Source organism: Ranitomeya variabilis, chromosome 6, assembly GCF_051348905.1.
Source record: "Ranitomeya variabilis isolate aRanVar5 chromosome 6, aRanVar5.hap1, whole genome shotgun sequence".
NCBI classification, from domain to species: Eukaryota; Metazoa; Chordata; class Amphibia; order Anura; family Dendrobatidae; genus Ranitomeya; species Ranitomeya variabilis.
Genome location: NC_135237.1, coordinates 51982713 through 52008100, shown reverse-complemented (window position 1 = coordinate 52008100; position 25388 = coordinate 51982713). Strand labels below are relative to the sequence as shown.

At 44.3% G+C, this 25388-nt stretch overlaps 1 long non-coding RNA gene across 1 annotated transcript; it reads left to right on the top strand.

The window, feature by feature from the left end:
* The first annotated feature begins 15 nt into the window (after positions 1 to 15).
* On the top strand, positions 16 to 24706 carry LOC143781731 (uncharacterized). The gene is made up of 3 exons (XR_013216802.1): positions 16 to 125; positions 23996 to 24150; positions 24615 to 24706. It is a non-coding gene; the product is annotated as an uncharacterized LOC143781731 (long non-coding RNA).
* The last annotated feature ends 682 nt before the right edge of the window (positions 24707 to 25388 follow it).

Here is a 25388-nt window from a genome sequence, read left to right as displayed (position 1 = left end):
GCCGAGGGCGGGCGGGGCGGATCATATACGGCAGCAGGGGTATATGAGAAGTCACCGGAGAGCAACGGCCACAGTACGGGGAGGCACCGGGTGTGAGAGGAGTGTACAGGGAGCACTATATGGGGGTACGTTATCTATCGGTACAGTATACAGGGGTGCAGTGTATGGGGGTGTGATATATAGGTACAGTATACAGGGGAACACTATATGGGGGTATGTTATATATAGGTACAGTATACGAGGAGCAGTGTATGGGGGTGTTATATATAGGTACAGTATACAGGGGAGCACTATATGGGTGTATGTTATATATAGGTACAGTATACGAGGAGCAGTGTATGGGGGTGTTATATATAGGTACAGTATACAGGGGAGCACTATATGGGGGTACGTTATCTATCGGTACAGTATACAGGGGTGCAGTGTATGGGGGTGTGATATATAGGTACAGTATACAGGGGAACACTATATGGGGATATGTTATATATAGGTTCAGTATACAGGCAGGGTGGATAAAAATCAATGTTTTTTTAAAAAAATCAAAAAAATCGGATTTTTTTGATTTAAATCGGATTTTTTTGATTTAAATCGGATTTTTTTTCAATAAACTGCTTTTTGAGGAAAATATTTTACCATCCAAAGGTTCTTCCATCATGAGATAAAGCTGAGTTTAACTCAGTAGAATAAAGGCTGTATATGTGTAACATTCACAATGCCATGCTCTTCCAGAGGTTTCTGTAGGATTAGTGGGCAGTTTCTCTCCTATATTATCACAGACGCTCGCTTTACTTACGCAGTTCTCAAAACTGAATTTGACTCCGCAGAGGTCCCAGCCTCTTCTTCACGGCAAAAATGTTACAACATGAACAGAGTTGAGAAAAAGACCTTAATCCTATTGTTCTACAAACCTATGAATACAGAATCAACCCCTTCAGTGCCAAGTCCAAGAAGTTAGACAATATGTTTCTGATTGTTTGGAGTGGAATAGATCTGCACAACACAAGAAGAATGTGAATCTAAGTGTTTTGAGGAGGAAGGGCAAGCAGACAAAAAAATGAAAGTGAAACTTTGAGCACAATACTGCAGCATAGCCACAGACAGACAAGTCTGGATCTGTTTGTGTGTACGATCTGAGGTTTATTACATTCTTTCCTTATAATGGCAGCAGGCCGTAAAAGAGACCCAGTTTGGGAATATTTTAATGAAGCTCCTTCGCCTATCGGTAAGGCAGGCATGCGTGCAAAATGCAAACGATGCAACAAAGAGATGCAAGGCCTGGTGGCGTGAATGAGGCAACATCATGAGAAGTGCGGTGATGAAGATGACCAAAGAAACACTTCACTATCAACATCTTCATTTCCCTTCTGGTTGCAGTTTTCATAATGTGATTTCAAACGGCAAACAAGTCCTTGGATATCCTTTTGACAGTATTTGCACTTTGCTCTTGCACCTTTCTTTCCAAGATCTGCTGCTGGCATCTCAACAAAATGAACCCAAATAGGGTCTCTCTTACGACCTGCCATGGCTCACACAGATCACTTATGAAGTTTGATTGTTACTACAGCCAAGTACTGCTGACTATCCAACAAGTTTGGGCATGTCAACTGAATGGAAAAAGAAACTAAACCAAAAGTGAAACCAAGCTAGAAGTGTGGAATTAAAGGGGCAGTATGAACAAAATGTGGAGGCTATTAATAGTTTATACAATTAAGACATGCTGCTTTTAAACACCTACCTATTGCCATATAGTAAAACAAAAAAGATTTTTACTTACTTTGGGGTCCCCCCCTCACCCTGGCGTTAGATCGTTGCCCCTAGTTTCGTCCGTGTAACTATGGGCGCACATGCGCACTGCTCTCACTTCTCATTTTAATCGTGATTTATATTAAAAAAAACCTTTTGATTTAAATCAGTGATTTAAATCATGATTAAAATCATGATTTAAATCGATCCGATTTAAATAGAAAAAAATCTTTTGATTTAAATCGTGATTTAAATCATGATTTAAATCGGCGTGATTTAAATCAATCCACCCTGTATACAGGGGAACACTATATGGGGATATGTTATATATAGGTACAGTATACAGGGGAACACTATATGGGGGTATGTTATATATAGGTACAGTATACGGGGATCAGTGTATGGGGGTGTTATATATAGGTACAGTATACAGGGGAGCACTATATGGGGGTATGTTATATATAGGTACAGTATACAGGGGTGCAGTATATGGGGGTCTGATACATAGGTACAGTATACAGGGGAACACTATATGGGGGTATGTTATATATAGGTACAGTATACGAGGAGCAGTGTATGGGGGTGTTATATATAGGTACAGTATACAGGGGTGCAGGGGAGCGATCATGAGTAAGACTTAGTTGAAACGCGTTGATCCTCCTCACTGGTGTGCCAGGTGTTTGCTATGTAAACATTTTTATTTTTGAAGAACTATTTATCGCTTTAGTTGTCTAATAAAGTCCCACAAAGTCTGAACTGCCTCCACTTCCAGCTGGATCATTTCTCTGTCTATGTTATATATAGGTGCAGTATACAGGGGTGCAGTGTATGGGGGTATGTTATATATAGGTGCAGTATACAAGGGTGCAGTGTATGGGGGTATGTTCTATAGGTGTAGTATACAGGGGTGCAGTGTATGGGGGTATGTTATATATAGGTGTAGTATACAGGGGTGCAGTGTGTGGGGGTATGTTATAGGTGTAGTATACAGGGGTGCAGTATATGGGGTATGTTATATATCGGTACAGTATACAGGGGCACAGTGTATGGGGTATGTTATATATTGGTACAGTGCCATTCGAGCGGATAGCGATGGACCTGGTGGGACCCCTGGTAAAGTCTGCAAGAGGACATCAATACATACTGGTGGTCCTGAGTTATGCTACCCAGAACCCTTAAGAAATGCGTCTGCTAAATGTATCTCTAAGGAGCTGATCCATATCTTCTCCTGAACCGGGCTGCCAAAGGAGATACTGACAGACCAAGGGACCGCCCTCATGTGAAAGGTCATGAGGGAGTTGTGCAAGACCCTGCAAATTTCCCAGCTTAGAACCTCCGTGTACATCCCCAGACTGATGGGCTGGTGGAGAGATTTAGCAAAACCTTGAAGGCTATGCTGAAGAAAGCAGTGGAGAAAGATGGCCGAGACTGGGACTGTCTGCTAACGTACCTGTTCTCCATCCGGGAAGTTCCTCAAGCTTCCACTGGCTTCTCCCCATTTGAACTGCTCTATTGACGACACCCTCGAGGGCTCCTGCATGTTAGGAAGGAATCCTGGGAGGTTGCAACCACCCCCTATAGAAGCGTTGTAGAGCATGTCACCCAGATGCAAGAGAGGATTGCCAAGGTGATGCCCATTGTGAAGGAGCACCTCAAGTCTCAGGAAGCAAAGTCCAGGGTGTATAATAGGTCAGCCAGGGTAAGGCAGTTCAACCCAGGGGATCGAGTACTTGTGCTGGTGCCAATGGAGGAGACCAAATTCCTGGCCAAGTAGCAGGCTTCCTATGAGGTGGTGGACAAACTTGGTGAGGTCAACTACAAAGTCCACCAACTGGGGAAGCGGAAGCCCTACCGGGTGTTCCACGTGAACGTGATAAAACTATGGCAGGACAGAGAACCCGTGGAAGCTCCTTGTCTGATGTCGGTGAGGAAGATGTTAAGGTGGCAGACACCTTGTCATGCTTGAAGAAGCAGCAGTGCCGAGAGTTTCTTCAGTGTAACAGAGACCTGTCCTCAGATCTTCCAGGTTGTACGAAGGTCATAGAGCATGACGTCCTGACGGGGCCACATGTTCGGGTCAACTTGAGGCCATACCGGATTCCCGAAGCACGCCAAGAGGTAATCTCCAGGGAGGTGAAGTGAATGCTGAACCTGGGAGTCATCGAGGAATCCAAGAGTGGCTGGTCCAGCCCAATAGTCCTAGTGCCGAAACCAGATGGTGAATGGTGATTTTGCAATGACTATCGGAAGCTGAACGAGGTTTCTAAGACCGATGCCTACCCAATGCCCTGGGTTGATTAAGGCTACTTTCACACTAGCGTCGGTACGGGTCCGTCGCAGTGCTTCAGGCCGACGCATGCTGTGAAATAAAAGCACAACAGGGGCAGCGGATGCAGTTTTACAACGCATCTGCTGCCCCATTGTGAGTTCCGGGGAGGAGGGGGCGGAGTTTCGGCCGCGCATGCGCGGTCAAAAATGTCGGACTCGACGCACAAAAAAACGTTACATGTAATGTTTTTTTGTGCCTAGGGTCCGCCAAAACACGATGCAACCGTCGCACGACGGTTGCGACGTGTGGCCATGGAAAAAACGCATCCTGCAGACAACTTTGCAGGATGCGTTTTTTCTCCTAAGTGACGCATTGCGACGTGCGTCGAAAGACACTAGTGTGAAAGTAGCCTAATTGAGAGGCTAGGGCTGGCTCGTTACATTACTACCCTTAACCTCACAAAAGGATATTGGCAAATCCCCATGTCCCAGGGCGCCAAAGAAACAACTGCGTTCTCAACACCAGATGGATGCTTCCAATACCCAAGGATGCCGTTTGGGTTACAAGGCGCTCCAGCAACATTCCAGAGAGCCATGGACCGTATCCCAGCTTCCCACAAGAGGTATGCAGCGGCCTGCTTAGACGATATTGTAATCTTCAGCCAGGATTGGGGAAGCCATCTGAGCCAGGTCCAGGCGTTATTTGATGCTCTACGGAAGGCGGGGTTTTCCAGAAACCCGAAGTGTGCCTTGGGAATGGAGGAAGTGAGATACTTGGGCGATGTTGTAGGCAGGGGTGAAATAAAGCCCCAGATAAGTCCAGGGCTGGCTACAAACCCAAAATCTCAAAGAAACAGGTCAGCGCTTTCCTGGGCATTGTGGGATGTTACCGCTGGTTCATCCCGAACCTCACCAGGGTAGCTGTCTCTCTGATGGATCTCCTTAAAGGGGCAAAGTCGGCAATGGCTAAGTGATCTCCAGAAGCTGAGACGGCCTTCCAAGAACTGAAGCTGGCACTGTGTAAACAGCCGGTGCTGGTAGCACCCGATTTCTCCAAGGAGTTTGTGGTCCAGACAGACGCGTCGGATGTCATGCTGGGCACTGTATTATCTTGAGGTAAACGGGGAAGAGCACCCCATAATGTATCTTAGCTGGAAGTTGTCATCTTGTGAGAAAAACTATTCCGTAGTGGAAAAGGAATGTTTAGCCATGAAGACCTCCTTCTCTCCTCCACACTTATTCACTCCTCACCCAACCGCCTCCAAAACTTCTCCCAAATATCCCCCATCCTCTGGAATTCTTTGCCCCAACAGCCAACACGTCCGACTATCAACCGCATTCTGATCCTTCAGACGAAATATGAAAACCCACCTCTTCAGGAAAGCCTACAGCCTGCACTGACCCCGCTGCCTCCTCACCACTACGGAAGCTACCGCCTCACCAACACCCGAGCTGCTGCAACCCTCAACCTATTGTCTCCTTCCCCACCATCCTGTAAAATGCAAGCCTGCAAGGGCAGGGTCCTAGCCCCTCTATCAGTGTGTAATTGTTAGTTTGCTTACTGTAAGTGATATCTGTAATTTGTATGTAACCCCTTCTCATGTACAGCACCATGGAATCAATGGTGCTATACAAATAAATAATAATAAAAAAAAGTGGGCCTTGGACTCTCTAAGGTACTATCTCTTAGGCAGGAGGTTCAGACTAGTGTCAGACCATGCCCCACTGAAGTGGATGAGGGAAAAGAAAGGGAACAATGCCCGAGTGACCAGGTGGTTCCTAGCACTTCAGGATTTTAACTTCCATGTGGAGCGTAGGCCTGGGAAATTGCATGGCAATGCTGACGCTCTGTCAAGGATCCACTGTTTATGGGCAGAAGGTGCCAAGCCCCCTAGCTTTGGACAGATGGGGAGGGTATGTAAGATGGCCGCCGGACGAGTCCTTGAGGGGAGATATGTCTCATCACAGCTACTAGCTGCGGTGATTTGAGCTTGAAAGTATGCTCCAGCACGTATAGTGCTGAGAGTTATTTGGCCATTCCAGGGCCGGGTTTTACGAGTGGTCATAAGAGATGGGTGGGAATGACTGCTCACATATCCCAACCTCATGGGTGAGGTTTGTCTAATAAAATGGAGGGCAAATGTCTCATTCAGTGTTTGTGGCTGGAGGTGTGGAGACCTTCAGTGTGTGTGCCAAAGACACTGACCTGAGCTGGCGGACCCGCAGTATTATATGGACTTTATTTTTCTGTTTGTTTTTCTCTTTGTGCCGGAAAAGGCTGTTCATTTGTTTTGGCTATCCAGAGGGGTTTATGCAGTTTTTAATAAACTTGCCTGGACATTTCAACAATACTGCTTCCTGTGCCTACCTCAACCGCAGCCGAGTGAGTACAGGTGCCTACAATAGGTACAGTATATGGGGGTGTTATATGTAGGTACAGTATACAGGGTGTAGTAAAAGGATGGTGTTATATACAGTGGGTGTGGAAAGTATTCAGACCCCTTTAAATTTTTCACTTTTTGTTTCATTGCAGCCATTTGGTAAATTCAAAAAAGTTCATTTTTTTCTCATTAATGTACCTTCTGCACCCCCATCTTGACTGAAAAAAAAAATCAAATGTAGAAATTTTTGCAAATTTATTAAGAAAGAAAAACTGAAATCACATGGTCATAAGTATTCATACCCTTTGCTCAGTATTGAGTAGAAGCACCTTTTGAGCTAGTACAGCCATTAGTCTTGGGAATGATGCAACAGGTTTTTCACACCTGCATTTGGGGATCCTCTGCCATTCTTCCTTGCAGATCCTCTCCAGTTCTGTCAGGTTGGATGGTGAACGTTGGTGGACAGCCATTTTCAAGTTTCTCTGCAGATGCTCAATTGGGTTTAGGACAGGGCTCTGGCTGGGCCAGTCAAGAATGGTCAGAGTTGTTCTGAAGCCACTCCTTTGTTATTTTAGCTGTGTGCTTAGGGTCATTGTCTTGTTGGAAGGTGAACCATCGGCCAAGTCTGAGGTCCAGAGTACTCTGGAAGAGGTTTTCATCCAGGCTATCTCTGTACCTGGCCGCATTCATGTATCCTTCAATGACAACCAGTTGTCCTGTCCCTGCAGCTGAAAAACACCCCCATTGCATGATGCTGCCACCACCATGTTTCACTGTTAGAATTGTATTGGGCAGGTGATGAGCAGTGCCTGGTATACTCCACACATAACGATTAGAATTATTATCAGACCAGAGAATCTTATTTCTCATAGTCTGGGAGTCCTCCATGTGTTTTTTTGTTTGTTTTTTTTAGCAAAAGCAATGCAGGCTTTCATATGTCTTGCACTGTGGAGAGGCTTCCGTCAGGCAACTCTGCCAAAAAGGCCCGACTGGTGGAGGGCTGCAGTGATAGTTGACTTTGTGGAACTTTCTCCCATCTCCTTACTGCATCTTTGGAGCTCAGCCACAGTGATCTTGGGGTTCTTCTTTACCTCTCACCAAGGCTCTTCTCCCATGATTGCTCAGTTTGGCTGCCAGGTCTAGGAAGACTTCTGGTGGTCCCAAACTTCTTCCATTTAAGGATTATGGAGGCCACTCTGCTCTTATGAACCTTGAGTACTGCAGAAATTCTTTTGTATCCTTGTCCAGAACTGTGCCACAATTCTGTCTCCGAGCTCCTTTGCCAGTTCCTTTGACCTCATGATTCTCATTTGGTCTGACATGCACTGTGAGCTGTCAGGTCTTATATAGACAGGTGTGTGCCTTTCCAAATCAAGTCCTATCAGTTTAATTAAACACAGCTGGACTCCAATGAAAGAGTAGAACCATCCCAAGGAGGATCACAAGGAAATGGACAGCATGAGACTTAAAGGGAATCTGTCAGCCCAAAAATCGTATATGAGATAAGGCCACCGGCATCAGGGGCTTGTCTACAGCATTCTGTAATGCTGTAGATAAGCCCCTGATGTAACCTGAAAGGTAAGAAAAACAGGTTATATTATACTCACCCAGGGGCGGTCCCTCTGCGGTCTGGGTCCGATGGGCGTCGCTGTCTGGGTCCGGCGCCTCCTATCTTCATACGATGACGTCCTCTTGTCTTCCTGCCGTGGCTCTGGCGCAGGCGTACTTTGCCCTGTTGAGGGCAGAGCAAAGTACTGCAGTGCGCAGGCGCTGGGCCTCTCTGACCTTTCCCGGCGCCTGCGCACTGCAATACTTTGCTCTGCCCTCAACAGGGCAAAGTACGCCTGCGCCGGAGCCGCGGCAGGAAGACAAGAAGAGAACGTCATCGTATGAAGATGGGAGGCGCCGGACCCGCACCGCGACACCCATTGGACCCGAACTGGGGCCGCCCCTGGGTGAGTATAATATTACCTGTTTTTCTTACCTCTCAGGTTACATCGGCCAGTGGCCTAATATACGTATTTGGGGTGATAGACTAAATATGAGTGTCTGAGCAATGGGGCTGAGTTTTTCTTTTTTATTACATTTGCAAAAATTTCAACTTCTTTGTTGTTGGTTTTTTTTTTTCAGTCAAGATGGGGTGCAGAGTGTACATTAATGAGAAAAAAATGAACTTTGTTTGAATTTGCCAAATGGCTGCAAAGAAACAAAGAATGAAAATTTGAAATGGATCTGAACACTTTCCGTACCCACTATACTCCATAGAAACGTACCAAAAAACAGAATCCCAATTTAGAGTCTGGAGATTTTCAGTACAATGCTGTTAATATTACCCACATTTATAGAAGTCCATTAATGCCACATGAGATCTCGCTCTTAGATCGAACAAACAATATTGTAACATGAAAGCCTGTTTGCACATCATTCAGTTACTTCTGTTGTGATGACATACTTTTTATATTGATGGAAGATTTATTTGGTGCTATTAAACCATCCAGTTATCATGGCTGAGTCACTAATTGCAAACCACTTCTGAGAATGTTGTTCCCAAGTGTCCTTTATTGAAACACACAGCTGTCTCCAGTGACTGTTGTGTCTGCCCCGGCCGGCATTGCTCATAGCTCAGGTGCCGGAGGATCTTCTGATACAAGGCAGAGCTCACAGGTTCAGATAACTTTCATCACATTGTACAATCTCTGTATGCAACATTAGATAGATGGTAACAGAGACTGTGTCCGCTTATAGGACTGTTCCAGTCTAACCGTTTATCACCTGACTACAATATAAGTGTCAAATGGTGAAAGTCAATGTCTCTTCCCGTAGCCCTGATTCTGGTTGTGCTCCTGGCCTTGTCCCACATCACTTATTCATAAATTTTTAGTATTCAGTGCCTGAAAACCCATTTTTATCATGCTGCTTGTAGGATAAAGTGAAGAATGTATCATGAAAACTGTGAAGAACAGATTCTTAGACTATGTTCACATATAGCGATTTTGCTTCTTTTTTTTCCATTTTCCTCATAGGCAAAACCTGCTTTCTTGGCAGTAAAAAAGCTGCTTACAAAAAGCAGGTTTTGCTGCTTTTTTTTTATTGATACTTTTTTTGTGTGTATGTTGATAAAGTTTAGTTTGTGGTCCCCCAAAAAAAGCCTGATTTAAGTTAGTTAGGTTTTTGCACCAAAACCGCAGCAAAAACAGATACCTGTGGGTTTTTTTTGGTTTTTTTTACGTGCTTTACCCATTGTTTCCTATGGGTAAAAAAAATCACTGAAATAAGTGACTTGCTACAGTTTGCAAAAATGCAGCAGATTTCCAAATGAGTTAGATAAATGAACCAATGTGTGTGCACGAGATTTCTGAAATCTCATAAACTTTGCTGGTCTATATGTATACATATGTTCATAAAGTTCTGTTTCCAAACCCCTAGTGTATAATTGTCATGTCCATGAGTTGGGATGTTGGGCAATCAGCAAACACCCAAAGAGAATTCATTGGACAAGGGAGGAAGGAAAAAGTAGCTCATAAGTGGAGAAAGGAGCAGACTTCTCTGATAAGATGTATTAAAAAGCTTCTTATACTTTCTTGTACTATTGATTTATGCAAAGTTTGTTGAAATAGCAGTGACTAGAGTTGAGCGACTTTCATTTTTTTAAGATCGAGTCGGGTTTTGTGAAACCCGATTTTGTCCAGAGTCGAGTCGAGTGCAGTCGGCCGATTATCGCTAAAAGTCGGGGATCGACCGAAACACGAAACCCAATGCAAGTCAATGGGGAAGCATAGTCGGCAGTGAGTGGAGGCCAGGAAAACACCTACAGTGCCCATTTTAATGCCAAAAACATCCATTCTTGTTTCTGAAGCTTGTCAATCTTAATTAACTTTATAATAATAGTTGGGCATAGGGAATTGGGGGTCATTTGGCAAAAGTTGTGGGGGGAGTAGGGCCGGCTCAAGTTTTTCGTGGGCCCAGGAAATGCGGACTACGTCACGGCGGTGTTGCAGGGAAAGGTAAGTATTTCAACGTTGCAAGTGCTGTGATCCTGAGCAAGCAGGGGGGGCCCACTCGTTCGCATTGGCACTGGCACAGGGCCCCTCAAAGTACAGCGATATGTGTTTGCATGGCGGGGGCGCCTCCCACCAGCAGCGACACTTTTGCGTACTCTGAGGGGCCCTGTGCCAGTGACGTCGCCAACGAGTATGCCCCCCCACCTGATGAAGGAACCTGCACTTTCATCTGCACCTTCCTCTCTGTCCCTGTGTAAGGTGGTATAACATGTGGGAAGGGGAACCTTACTTTCAGCAGGGTCAGATTCTGGCTGTGTAGAGTATAAGGGGAATGTAGTGGTCTAGGTCAATGTACCAGCAGACTCATCTAGCAGTGGCTGGGCAATGGGCAGGATGAGGAGGAAACAGATATAGGGCCAAAGAATAAAGTAGGCTAAATGCAGTTCAAAATTGGTAACAGGACTAAACAGGCGGCATTGCTTTGTTCAGTGGAGTAGCAAACCCAAGAGCAGCAGACACTGTTTCAAGGGCCTAACCACACTAGTAGGCCAAATGCAGTTTAATATCTGATAGTATAGGGCAAAAGCCAGAATGTGGAAGCTCAGCTTTGTTCAGTTGAGGACAACACCAGGCAGGGGCAGACAGACACCTTTAGTAGGCCGGAACAGCCAATTTTTTAAAAAAACAGCAGTTAGTAAGAGGCAGAAGGTAGAAGCTCAGCTTTATTCAGTTGAGGACAACACCAGGCAGGGGCAGACAGACACCTTTAGTAGGCCGGAACAGCCAATTGCATTTTTAAAAATGGTAATTTGGAACTGAAGGTTGAAGCTCAGCTTTATTCAGTTGAGGACAACACCAGGCAGGGGCAGACAGACACCTTTAGTAGGCCGGAACAGCCAATTTTTTAAAAAAAACAGCAGTTAGTAAGAGGCAGAAGGTAGAAGCTCAGCTTTATTCAGTTGAGGACAACACCAGGCAGGGGCAGACATTCACCTTTAGTAGGCCGGAACAGCCAATTTTTAAAAAAAACAGCAGTTAGTAAGAGGCAGAAGGTAGAAGCTCAGCTTTATTCAGTTGAGGACAACACCAGGCAGGGGCAGACATTCACCTTTAGTAGGCCGGAACAGCCAATTTTTTAAAAAAACAGCAGTTAGTAAGAGGCAGAAGGTGGAAGCTCAGCTTTATTCAGTTGAGGACAACACCAGGCAGGGGCAGACAGACACCTTTAGTAGGCCGGAACAGCCAATTGCATTTTTAAAAATGGTAATTTGGAACTGAAGGTTGAAGCTCAGCTTTATTCAGTTGAGGACAACACCAGGCAGGGGCAGACAGACACCTTTAGTAGGCCGGAACAGCCAATTGCATTTTTAAAAATGGTAATTTGGAACTGAAGGTTGAAGCTCAGCTTTATTCAGTTGAGGACAACACCAGGCAGGGGCAGACAGACACCTTTAGTAGGCCGGAACAGCCAATTTTTTTAAAAAAAAGCAGTTAATAAGAGGCAGAAGGTAGAAGCTCAGCTTTATTCAGTTGCAGCTTCTTGGCAATAATATAAAGAAGACGCGACAGGACAACACTCGGTGGATGCCATATCTGTGTTTTCAATGGAAAAAAACCTTTCAGTTAACTACTTGCAGGAGCAAGTTTTTGTAGCTGGTGGACAATTTTTTAAAAAAAAAGCAGTTAATAAGAGGCAGAAGGTAGAAGCTCAGCTTTATTCAGTTGCAGCTTCTTGGCAATAATATAAAGAAGACGCGACAGGACAACACTCGGTGGATGCCATATCTGTGTTTTCAATGGAAAAAAACCTTTCAGTTAACTACTTGCAGGAGCAAGTTTTTGTAGCTGGTGGACAATTTTTTTTAAAAAAAGCAGTTAATAAGAGGCAGAAGGTAGAAGCTCAGCTTTATTCAGTTGCAGCTTCTTGGCAATAATATAAAGAAGACGCGACAGGACAACACTCGGTGGATGCCATATCTGTGTTTTCAATGGAAAAAAACCTTTCAGTTAACTACTTGCAGGAGCAAGTTTTTGTAGCTGGTGGACAATTTTTTTAAAAAAAAGCAGTTAATAAGAGGCAGAAGGTAGAAGCTCAGCTTTATTCAGTTGCAGCTTCTTGGCAATAATATAAAGAAGACGCGACAGGACAACACTCGGTGGATGCCATATCTGTGTTTTCAATGGAAAAAAACCTTTCAGTTAACTACTTGCAGGAGCAAGTTTTTGTAGCTGGTGGACAATTTTTTTTAAAAAAAGCAGTTAATAAGAGGCAGAAGGTAGAAGCTCAGCTTTATTCAGTTGCAGCTTCTTGGCAATAATATAAAGAAGACGCGACAGGACAACACTCGGTGGATGCCATATCTGTGTTTTCAATGGAAAAAAACCTTTCAGTTAACTACTTGCAGGAGCAAGTTTTTGTAGCTGGTGGACAATTTTTTTTAAAAAAAAGCAGTTAATAAGAGGCAGAAGGTAGAAGCTCAGCTTTATTCAGTTGCAGCTTCTTGGCAATAATATAAAGAAGACGCGACAGGACAACACTCGGTGGATGCCATATCTGTGTTTTCAATGGAAAAAAACCTTTCAATTAACTACTTGCAGGAGCAAGTTTTTGTAGCTGGTGGACAATTTTTTTTAAAAAAAGCAGTTAATAAGAGGCAGAAGGTAGAAGCTCAGCTTTATTCAGTTGCAGCTTCTTGGCAATAATATAAAGAAGACGCGACAGGACAACACTCGGTGGATGCCATATCTGTGTTTTCAATGGAAAAAAACCTTTCAGTTAACTACTTGCAGGAGAAAGTTTTTGTAGCTGGTGGACAATTTTTTAAAAAAAAAGCAGTTAATAAGAGGCAGAAGGTAGAAGCTCAGCTTTATTCAGTTGCAGCTTCTTGGCAATAATATAAAGAAGACGCGACAGGACAACACTCGGTGGATGCCATATCTGTGTTTTCAATGGAAAAAAACCTTTCAGTTAACTACTTGCAGGAGAAAGTTTTTGTAGCTGGTGGCCAATTTTTGTACTGTACCAGTTTTTTGTTGTATGTGTTTTTGTTTTTAATGTTAAAATGTCTGCATTTGATATCTCTCCAGTATTTTCTTTTTTATAAGCAAAATACTGCAGTTTTACATCGGTTACATGGATACACAGGCAGCTTGGTGGTGAGTGGAGGAGTATTTAAAGTAGGGACCGCAGACAGGCTATCAAAGGCCTAAAATAACAAACAATAGGCTCATGGCAGCTTTACAGCGGTTACATGGATACACGGGCAGGCAGCTTGGTGGTGAGTGGAGGAGTATTTAAAGTAGGGACCGCAGACAGGCTATCAAAGGCCTAAAATAACAAACAATAGGCTCATGGCAGTTTTACAGCGGTTACATGGATACACAGGCAGCTTGGTGGTGAGTGGAGGAGTATTTAAAGTAAGGACCGCAGACAGGCTATCAAAGGCCTAAAATAACAAACAATAGGCTCATGGCAGTTTTACAGCGGTTACATGGATACACGGGCAGGCAGCTGGTGATGAGTGGAGGAGTATTTAAAGTAGGGACCGCAGACAGGCTATCAAAGGCCTAAAATAACAAACAATAGGCTCATGGCAGCTTTACAGCGGTTACATGGATACACAGGCAGCTTGGTGGTGAGTGGAGGAGTATTTAAAGTAGGGACCGCAGACAGGCTATCAAAGGCCTAAAATAACAAACAATAGGCTCATGGCAGTTTTACAGCGGTTACATGGATACACGGGCAGGCAGCTGGTGATGAGTGGAGGAGTATTTAAAGTAGGGACCGCAGACAGGCTATCAAAGGCCTAAAATAACAAACAATAGGCTCATGGCAGTTTTACAGCGGTTACATGGATACACAGGCAGCTTGGTGGTGAGTGGAGGAGTATTTAAAGTAGGGACCGCAGACAGGCTATCAAAGGCCTAAAATAACAAACAATAGGCTCATGGCAGTTTTACAGCGGTTACATGGATACACGGGCAGGCAGCTGGTGATGAGTGGAGGAGTATTTAAAGTAGGGACCGCAGACAGGCTATCAAAGGCCTAAAATAACAAACAATAGGCTCATGGCAGCTTTACAGCGGTTACATGGATACACAGGCAGCTTGGTGGTGAGTGGAGGAGTATTTAAAGTAGGGACCGCAGACAGGCTATCAAAGGCCTAAAATAACAAACAATAGGCTCATGGCAGTTTTACAGCGGTTACATGGATACACGGGCAGGCAGCTGGTGATGAGTGGAGGAGTATTTAAAGTAGGGACCGCAGACAGGCTATCAAAGGCCTAAAATAACAAACAATAGGCTCATGGCAGCTTTACAGCGGTTACATGGATACACGGGCAGGCAGCTTGGTGGTGAGTGGAGGAGTATTTAAAGTAGGGACCGCAGACAGGCTATCAAAGGCCTAAAATAACAAACAATAGGCTCATGGCAGTTTTACAGCGGTTACATGGATACACGGGCAGGCAGCTGGTGATGAGTGGAGGAGTATTTAAAGTAGGGACCGCAGACAGGCTATCAAAGGCCTAAAATAACAAACAATAGGCTCATGGCAGCTTTACAGCGGTTACATGGATACACAGGCAGCTTGGTGGTGAGTGGAGGAGTATTTAAAGTAGGGACCGCAGACAGGCTATCAAAGGCCTAAAATAACAAACAATAGGCTCATGGCAGTTTTACAGCGGTTACATGGATACACGGGCAGGCAGCTGGTGATGAGTGGAGGAGTATTTAAAGTAGGGACCGCAGACAGGCTATCAAAGGCCTAAAATAACAAACAATAGGCTCATGGCTGTTTTACATCGGTTATATGGATACACAGGCAGCTTGGTGGTCAGTGGAGGAGTATTTAAAGTAGGGACCGCAGACAGGCTATCAAAGGCCTAAAATAACAAACAATAGGCTCATGGCAGCTTTACAGCGGTTACATGGATACACAGGCAGCTTGGTGGTGAGTGGAGGAGTAGTGCAAGGAGTGTCTGTCCCAGTACTCCCAAAATATAAATAGATGTTAATGTCTCGCAAAACAACCAAAACAAAAAAAAAGGTGGCATACTTAGGTACAGGGGTGGGCTCATCTACTGAGTTTCTGACATAGTAATTTGGCAGTAACTATTTAATGGTGCCAATATAGGACACAGACACAGACTACTTTAAGTTGCATCATAGATGTCTACAAATTTGTATTGTCAGTTCCAGACATTGAATGATGTCAGCGAATAGACTAAAGATTGGTGGAGCTGTGCGACATAATTTTGCACGTGGTAGAGCACATTTTGAGCTGGGGTAGGGGGGAACTCTCTTGAGGCCGGCGGGACCGCCCCAGGGCCCCTCATGTTACAACGGTGTGTCTGACGTTGGGTGCGCACCACCACCGCCAGAGACACTACATTGTACTATGAGGGACCCAGTAGCAATGCCGTCAACCAAAAGCGAGCACACCCACCTCTTCAGACAAACAGCAGTCTCACGGGTGCTTGTGCCAAGTCGCGATACCACGGCCCCGTGTGGGGAGTTTTGCCATTTAGGGAGGTGTAAACATGTCGTATGCTGTACAATCAGCTGCAGCAAATTAGACATTAGAAAAGTAATTCACAGGCAAGAGCTTTTCATAGGAAAGCTAGGTGTCGGCCGGGCAAGGTGGGGCAAAAGATTTCGAAATCCAGTTGTGGTTCATTTTAATGAATGTTAGATCGTCAACATTTTGGGTAGCCAGACGAGTCCTTTTTTCGGTTAATATTGAACCTGCAGCACTGAATACTCTTTCTGATAGGACACTTGCTGCCGGGCAAGCAAGCTCCTGCAATGCATATTCTGCCAATTCTGGCCAGGTGTCTAATTTGGAGGCCCAGTAATCAAATGGGAATGACGGTTGAGGGAGAACATCGATAAGGGATGAAAAATAGTTAGTAACCATACTGGACAAATGTTGTCTCCTGTCACTTTCAATTGATGCAGCAGTACCTGTCCTGTCTGCGGTCATAGCAAAATCACTCCACAACCTGGTCAGAAAACCCCTCTGTCCAACGCCACTTCTGATGTGTGCACCCCTAACACTCCTAGTCTGCTGCCCCCTGGAGCTCTTGTGAGAACGATCACGTGCGCTGTGTGCTGGGAATGCCTGAAGCAAACGGTCAACAAGAGTTGATTGTTTGGTTGCTAATATTAGTTCCAAGTTCTCATGTGGCATAATATTTTGCAATTTGCCTTTATAGCGTGGATCAAGGAGGCAGGCCAACCAGTAATCGTCATCGTTCATCATTTTCGTAATGCGTGTGTCCCTTTTTAGGATACGTAAGGCATAATCCGCCATGTGGGCCAAAGTTCCAGTTGTCAAATCTCCGGTTGTGATTGGTTGAGGGGCAGTTGCAGGCAAATCTACGTCACTTGTGTCCCTCAAAAAACCAGAACCCGGCCGTGACACGCAACCAATTTCCTGTGCCCCCGGGAAAGGTTCGGCATTAAAAATATACTCATCCCCATCATCCTCCTCGTCCTCCACCTCCTCTTCGCCCGCTACCTCGTCCTGTACACTGCCCTGACCAGACAATGGCTGACTGTCATCAAGGCTTTCCTCTTCCTCTGGTGCAGACGCCTGCTCCTTTATGTGCGTCAAACTTTGCATCAGCAGACGCATTAGGGGGATGCTCATGCTTATTACGGCGTTGTCTGCACTAACCAGCCGTGTGCATTCCTCAAAACACTGAAGGACTTGACACATGTCTTGTATCTTAGACCACTGCACACCTGACAACTCCATGTCTGCCATCCTACTGCCTGCCCGTGTATCCTCCCACAAAAACATAACAGCCCGCCTCTGTTGGCACAGTCTCTGAAGCATGTGCAGTGTTGAGTTCCACCTTGTTGCAACGTCTATGATTAGGCGATGCTGGGGAAGGTTCAAAGACCGCTGATAGGTCTGCATACGGCTGGCGTGTACAGGCGAACGTCGGATATGTGAGCAAAGTGCACGCACTTTGAGGAGCAGGTCGGAGAACCCAGGATAAGTTTTCAATAAGCACTGCACCACCAGGTTTAAGGTGTGAGCCAGGCAAGGAATGTGTTTCAGTTGGGAAAGGGAGATGGCAGCCATGAAATTCCTTCCGTTATCACTCACTACCTTGCCTGCCTCAAGATCTACTGTGCCCAGCCACGACTGCGTTTCTTGTTGCAAGAACTCGGATAGAACTTCCGCGGTGTGTCTGTTGTCGCCCAAACACTTCATAGCCAATACAGCCTGCTGACGCTTGGCAGTAGCTGGCCCATAATGGGACAACTGGTGTGCAACAGTGTCATCTGCCGATGGAGTGGTTGGCAGACTGCGTTCTGTGGAAGAGCTGTAGCTTCTGCAGGAGGACGAGGAGGAGGAGGAGGAGGGGGTGCGAACGCCTACAGCCAACTGTTTCCTAGACCGTGGGCTAGGCACAACTGTCCCTAAATTGATGTCGCCTGTGGACCCTGCATCCACCACATTCACCCAGTGTGCCGTGATGGACACATAACGTCCCTGGCCATGCCTACTGGTCCATGCATCTGTAGTCAGGTGCACCTTTGTACTCACAGATTGCCTGAGTGCATGGACGATGCGCTGTTTAACATGCTGGTGCAGGGCTGGGATGGCTTTTCTGGAAAAAAAGTGTCGACTGGGTAGCTCGTATCGTGGTTCAGCGTACTCCATCAGGGCTTTGAAAGCTTCGCTTTCAACTAACCGGTAGGGCATCATCTCTAACGAGATTAGTCTAGCTATGTGGGCGTTAAAACCCTGTGTACGCGGATGCGAGGATAAGTACTTCCTTTTTCTAACCAGAGTCTCATGTAGGGTGAGCTGGACTGGAGAGCTGGAGATCGTGGAACTTTCGGGTGTGCCGGTGTACATGGCAGACTGAGAGACGGTTGGAGACGGTATTGTTTCCGCCGGTGCCCTAGATGCAATATTTCCTCCTACAAAACTGGTGGTTCCCTGACCCTGACTGCTTTTGGCTGGCAAAGAAACCTGCACAGATACTGCCGGTGGTGCGGAAAATGGTGGCCTTACAGTGACGGAAGGGATGTTGCGTTGCTGACTAGCTTCATTGGCCGAGGGTGCTACAACCTTAAGGGACGTTTGGTAGTTAGTCCAGGCTTGAAAATGCATGGTGGTTAAGTGTCTATGCATGCAACTAGTATTTAGACTTTTCAGATTCTGACCTCTGCTTAAGCTAGTTGAACATTTTTGACAGATGACTTTGCGCTGATCAGTTGGATGTTGTTTAAAAAAATGCCAGACTGCACTCTTCCTAGACTCGGATCCCTTTTCAGGGATTGCAGACTGAGCTTTAACCGGATGGCCACGCTGTCCTCCAACAGGTTTTGGCTTTGACACGCGTTTTGGGCCAGATACGGGCCCGGCAGATGGAACCTGTTGCGATGTTGATGCCTGCTGCGGCCCCTCCTCAACCTCCGCTTCTGAACTACTGCCGCCTGCACCCTGTTCCCCCAATGGCTGCCAATCGGGGTCAATAACTGGGTCATCTATTACCTCCTCTTCGAGCTCGTGTGCAACTTCGTCTGTGTCACTGTGTCGGTCGGTGGTATAGCGTTCGTGGCGGGGCAACATAGTCTCATCAGGGTCTGATTGTGGATCTGTACCCTGAGAGGGCAATGTGGTGGTCTGAGTCAAAGGAGCAGCATAGTACTCTGGCTGTGGCTGTGCATCAGTGCACTCCATGTCAGAATCTACTTGTAATGGGCATGGCCTGTTAAATGTTTCACTTTCTAAGCCGGGGACGGTATGTGTAAAGAGCTCCATGGAGTGACCCGTTGTGTCGCCTGCTGCATCCTTCTCTCTTGTTGTAGTTTTTGCTGAGGAGGACAAGGAAGCGACTTGTCCCTGACCGTGAACATCCACAAGCGACGCGCTGCTTTTACATTTACCAGTTTCGGAAGAGGAGGCAAAAGAGCTAGAGGCTGAGTCTGCAATGTAAGCCAAAACTTGCTGTTGCTGCTCCGCCTTTAAAAGCGGTTTTCCTACTCCCAGAAAAGAGAGCGTTCGAGGCCTTGTGTAGCCTGACGACGAAACTGGCTCCACAGCTCCAGACTTAGGTGGAATATTTTTATCCCCACGACCACCTGATGCTCCACTACCACTACCATCATTACCAGCTGACAATGAACGCCCACGACGACCTCTTGCACCAGACTTCCTCATTGTTTTAAAATCTTAACCAAAGTAACTTTATTTGTTGCTGTCAAACAACTTACACGGTGAGCTATAACTTCAGTATGATTTCAATATCCCTTAACAGGTTGGTGAGACCACAAGGAAAATCAGGCACAATGTTACACACTCTGTTTTCTGTGGCACAAAATCACAGAGATGACACACACGCAGGACTGTCACTCAAGCACTAATGTCAATATTAATCTCCCACCTAATTTATTTTATTTTTTTTCTCAGGGAGACTTTAGAAACCAAATAATATTAAAAAAAACAAAAAAATAAATAGGCTTTCTATGGCCCACTGAATGAGAGAGAGAGGTGGCACACCCAGGAGTCAAGACTGGCACACAAGCTGAAAGGGCAATATTACTCTCCCACTGTTTTTTTATGTATTTTTTGTTTTTTAAGGGAGACTTTAGAAACCAAATAATATTAAAAAAACAAAAAAAATAAATAGGCTTTCTATGGCCCACTGAATGAGAGAGAGAGGTGGCACACCCAGGAGTCAAGACTGGCACACAAGCTGAAAGGGCAATATTACTCTCCCACTGTTTTTTTATGTTTTTTTTTTTTTCAGGGAGACTTTAGAAACCAAATAATAAGAAAAAAAATAAATAAATAAATAGGCTTTCTATAGCCCACTGAATGAGAGATAGCACACACAGCAGTGGCACACAAGCCCTGACTGAGGCCAATATTTTTCTCCCACTGATTGATGTAGTGTTTTTGTGTTGAGGTAGATTTTAGAACACAAATCAAGGAAAAAAAAAAAAATGCTTTCTATGGCCCACTGAATGAGAGAGAGAGGTGGCACACCCAGGAGTCAAGACTGGCACACAAGCTGAAAGGGCAATATTACTCTCCCACTGTTTTTTTATGTTTTTTTTGTTTTTTAAGGGAGACTTTAGAAACCAAATAATATTAAAAAAAAACAAAAAAATAAATAGCCTTTCTATGGCCCACTGAATGAGAGAGAGAGGTGGCACACCCAGGAGTCAAGACTGGCACACAAGCTGAAAGGGCAATATTACTCTCCCACTGTTTTTTTATGTATTTTTTGTTTTTTAAGGGAGACTTTAGAAACCCAATAATATTTAAAAAAATAAATAAATAGGCTTTCTATGGCCCACTGAATGAGAGAGGTGGCACACCCAGGAGTCAAGACTGGCACACAAGCTGAAAGGGCAATATTACTCTCCCACTGTTTTTTTATGTTTTTTTTTTTTTCAGGGAGACTTTAGAAACCAAATAATATTAAAAAAACCAAAAAAATAAATAGGCTTTCTATGGCCCACTGAATGAGAGAGAGAGGTGGCACACCCAGGAGTCAAGACTGGCACACAAGCTGAAAGGGCAATATTACTCTCCCACTGTTTTTTTATTTTTTTATTTTTTTTCAGGGAGACTTTAGAAACCAAATAATAAGAAAAAAAATAAATAAATAAATAGGCTTTCTATAGCCCACTGAATGAGAGATAGCACACACAGCAGTGGCACACAAGCCCTGACTGAGGCCAATATTTTTCTCCCACTGATTGATGTAGTGTTTTTGTGTTGAGGTAGATTTTAGAACACAAATCAAGGAAAAAAAAAATGCTTTCTATGGCCCACTGAATGAGAGAGGTGGCACACCCAGGAGTCAAGACTGGCACACAAGCTGAAAGGGCAATATTACTCTCCCACTGTTTTTTTATGTATTTTTTGTTTTTTAAGGGAGACTTTAGAAACCCAATAATATTTAAAAAAAAAAATAAATAGGCTTTCTATGGCCCACTGAATGAGAGGGAGAGAGGTGGCACACCCAGGAGTCAAGACTGGCACACAAGCTGAAAGGGCAATATTACTCTCCCACTGTTTTTTTATGTTTTTTTTTTTTTCAGGGAGACTTTAGAAACCAAATAATTTTAAAAAAACCAAAAAAATAAATAGGCTTTCTATGGCCCACTGAATGAGAGAGAGAGGTGGCACACCCAGGAGTCAAGACTGGCACACAAGCTGAAAGGGCAATATTACTCACCCACTGTTTTTTTATGTATTTTTTGTTTTTTAAGGGAGACTTTAGAAACCAAATAATATTTAAAAAAAACAAAAAAAAAAAGGCTTTCTATGGCCCACAATTAGAGAGAGAGAGGTGGCACACCCAGGAGTCAAGACTGGCGCACAAGCTGAAAGGGCAATATTACTCTCCCACTGTTTTTTTAAGTTTTTTTTCTTTTATTTTCAGGGAGACTTTAGAAACCAAATAATATTAAAAAAACCAAAAAAATAAATAGCCTTTCTATGGCCCACTGAATGAGAGAGAGGTGGCACACCCAGGAGTCAAGACTGGCACACAAGCTGAAAGGGCAATATTACTCTCCCACTGTTTTTTTGTTTTTGTTTTTTTTTTCAGGGAGACTTTAGAAACCAAATAATAAGAAAAAAAAATAAATAAATAAATAGGCTTGCTATAGCCCACTGAATGAGAGATAGCACACACAGCAGTGGCACACAAGCCCTGACTGAGGCCAATATTTTTCTACCACTGATTGATGTAGTGTTTTTGTGTTGAGGTAGAATTTAGAACACAAATCACGGAAAAAATAAATAGGCTTTCTATGGCCCACTCAGTGAGAGATGGCACACACAGGGATGGCACTGTAGCAGAAATGCCAATCTTAATCTCCCACAAAAAAAAAAAAAAAAAAAAAAAACAGGGACTGTCCTACAATTACTATCTCCCTGCAGTAATCTAAGCCAGGTATGGCAGGCAGCAATAGGAGTGGACTGATGCACAAATTAAATAAAAAGTGTGGACAAACAAAAAAGATAGCTGTGCAGAAAGGAACAAGAGGATATGTGCTTTGAAAAAAGCAGTTGGTTTCCACAGTGGCGTACACACAGCAATACAGCTATCACGGAGCCTTCTAGGGCAGCCCAATGAGCTACAGCGCTGAGAGAAAAAAAAAAAAAAATAGCTTCCACAGTCCCTGCACACCGAAGGTGGTGTTGGACAGTGGAAATCGCTACAGCACAAGCGGTTTGGTGGTTAGTGGACCCTGCCTAACGCTCTCCCTGCTTCTGACGAAGCGGCAGCAACCTCTCCCTAAGCTCAGATCAGCAGCAGTAAGATGGCGGTCGGCGGGAACGCCCCTTTATAGCCCCTGTGACGCCGCAGACAGCAAGCCAATCACTGCAATGCCCTTCTCTAAGATGGTGGGGACCAGGATCTATGTCATCACGCTGCCCACACTCTGCGTTCACCTTCATTGGCTGAGAAATGGCGCTTTTCGCGTCATTGAAACGCGACTTTGGCGCGAAAGTCGCGTACCGCATGGCCGACAAGCACAGGGGTCGGATCGGGTTTCATGAGACGCCGACTTAGCCAAAAGTCGGCGACTTTTGAAAATGATCGACCCGTTTCGCTCAACCCTAGCAGTGACCATTAAAGCTTTATTACATGAATATTTAACCTAGAAGCCTTTGTTGAACATATAGAAAAATGATTATAGAATTATATAAATGTATTTCTTAATATTTATTTTAAGATACACTCTTGTTATAGGAATTTTGAGCTGAGTATCCCCCATTATGACATCGGCACCCCTTTAAATTTTAGTATAGTCAATGGGGAGTTCAAGTCCGTTCCCTGATTTATCCCATACTGAGGCTGTGGTTATCAGCTACCTGCAAAATATATTGAGGAAAAAAGCCTTTAAGGAGTTTTCTGTTCTTTTAAATGTTGCTAACAAGAAGTAAAAAATATAATAAAAATGCACGTGATGGGAAGTAATGACATCCCGACCACCGGTCGGCTGATCTGCAGCCAATCAGTGGTTTGTAAAGTCATCTCCTTTGGTCCAGTGCAGACCATGTAAGCAGCAGTGCTAGAAGTATAGGGTGAGTTTCAAGTTTATGTAATGCTTTTTGTATCGTTGGATTCTATTTGCGCCTCTTTGTAAACATCAGCCAAGCCCTTTAATAAGTAAGACTCAATAGAGATGAGGCTTAAAAGATTTTACAAAATTTAAGAAGAGTAGAGAATGTTGTAAAATAAAGAAGTAAGCACTACTGACCAGGAGAATCCTCCATGGTCCCCACTAGTCTTGCAGAGATACCGCACTATGGATATGAGAATGCTGCAGTAATGCCCAGGGCGTTGCGGACTACTACAGCAGAAGTACCGGTCTACTTTTCTACTCACAACTTTGTAGAAATCCCATGAGACCTCTTTAACTTACTGTAATATAGTTTAGATTAAGGCTATTGCATACGAAGATTGTGCCACCACAAAGTTCCACCCTCTATTAATATGATCTAAATTATAATGTAATGCCCATGTCGCCCTAATATTGCAAGCGTCATATAATAGAATTGTGTTGTTTTTTTTTTAAATAAACAAAGATGTAAATTGTTGTGACAGGAGGTCAATGAATCAAAGCAAAGGCACGTATTCACCTTCATGATGACCCCGGTGTAACAAAGGATTTAAAGATCTACCACTCCCTAACACGTGTGCCAATCTTACCCACATCAGAGAACATGAATGTCTCTGCCTTCCTGTATCATTCTGCAGAGGTATGACACTGGGGTTTTTTTTTTAACTTGGAAACATTGCATTATTGTAGGTCTCAGGAAAATCGTGAGAGCCATGCAACTCTAATGTTTCACTATGGAGAAAATGTTACAAGTATTTGCCATAATGAAATATTAAGTTACATTGCAATGGTAATATTACACTGTGGATCTGGGCTACTCTGCGTCTCTGTAGAGCCCTAGCCTTAGCCACGGAAGCTGTCTCAGAAGGTTTAGGCTATTAGGCTACGTCCCCACAGTGAGCTTTTGGTGAGTTCTTGATGTTGCAGAATTTCTACACCATTTCTGCCAATTAAGTAAATTAGGTTATGTTTTTGTGTGCGTTTTTTTTGTCTCTTGTTGGTGTGCCAAGGTTTTCACAAAACTTTAGAGATATACTAGTGCAAGGATTTAGTGTGTTGTGGAAACAGACTAAAAAAATGTGTTTTTCACTTGTGGATTTTCAGCATCTAATACAAGTCGATGGGAAAAATCTGTACATAAAACTCCAGCGTACCTGCAAGAGAAATTGTTGCGGATTTGAAACACACACCGCAGGTCAGTTTACGCTGAGTACTAGATTTCTATAAATCCCATCTACATGCTGGAATTGTAAAACGCTACATTTTAGATGCAGCGAAAATATGCAGCATCAAAAACTAATTGTTGGTATCGGCCTTACTTTTTTGGGGGGTGATTGCCTTATTCGGAGCTCACATGGACTGAGCATACTAATATGCAGTGTGATAAGGTCACTGGTAAAGAACTGGAGAGGAGATATGTATCACTGAGGATGTTAGCTTCAGTGATATAAACCTGGGGAAAAGGCTCCAGCACACTAAGTGCTGAGAGGGGTTAATTGGTCATGTTAAAGGCTAGATTTTTAGTGAACAGCTGAAGAGTGAGTGGGAGGCTGTTCACCATACCTGCACCCCCGGGTGGGGTCTAGAAGATATCCTTCTGTATCATTCAGTGTGCCTGGAGACGAGAGCGCCAGAGCTGTTTATAGTAAAGAAAGCTGAACCATGTTGTTCACCCTGAGCGGGCAGATCCCCACAGCCACATAGACTGTGCTATGTTATTTTTGTTTTCTCCTTATACCAGAAAGGCCATGTTTATTTTGCTGAACTTTGTACTGGTTTATGTTGTACCGTTTTAATAAACCAGTAGAAGATTCAAACGAGAGACGTTCCTGTGTCTACCTCTGTGAGCAGCCGACAAAACAGTTTGGTAACGTTCCT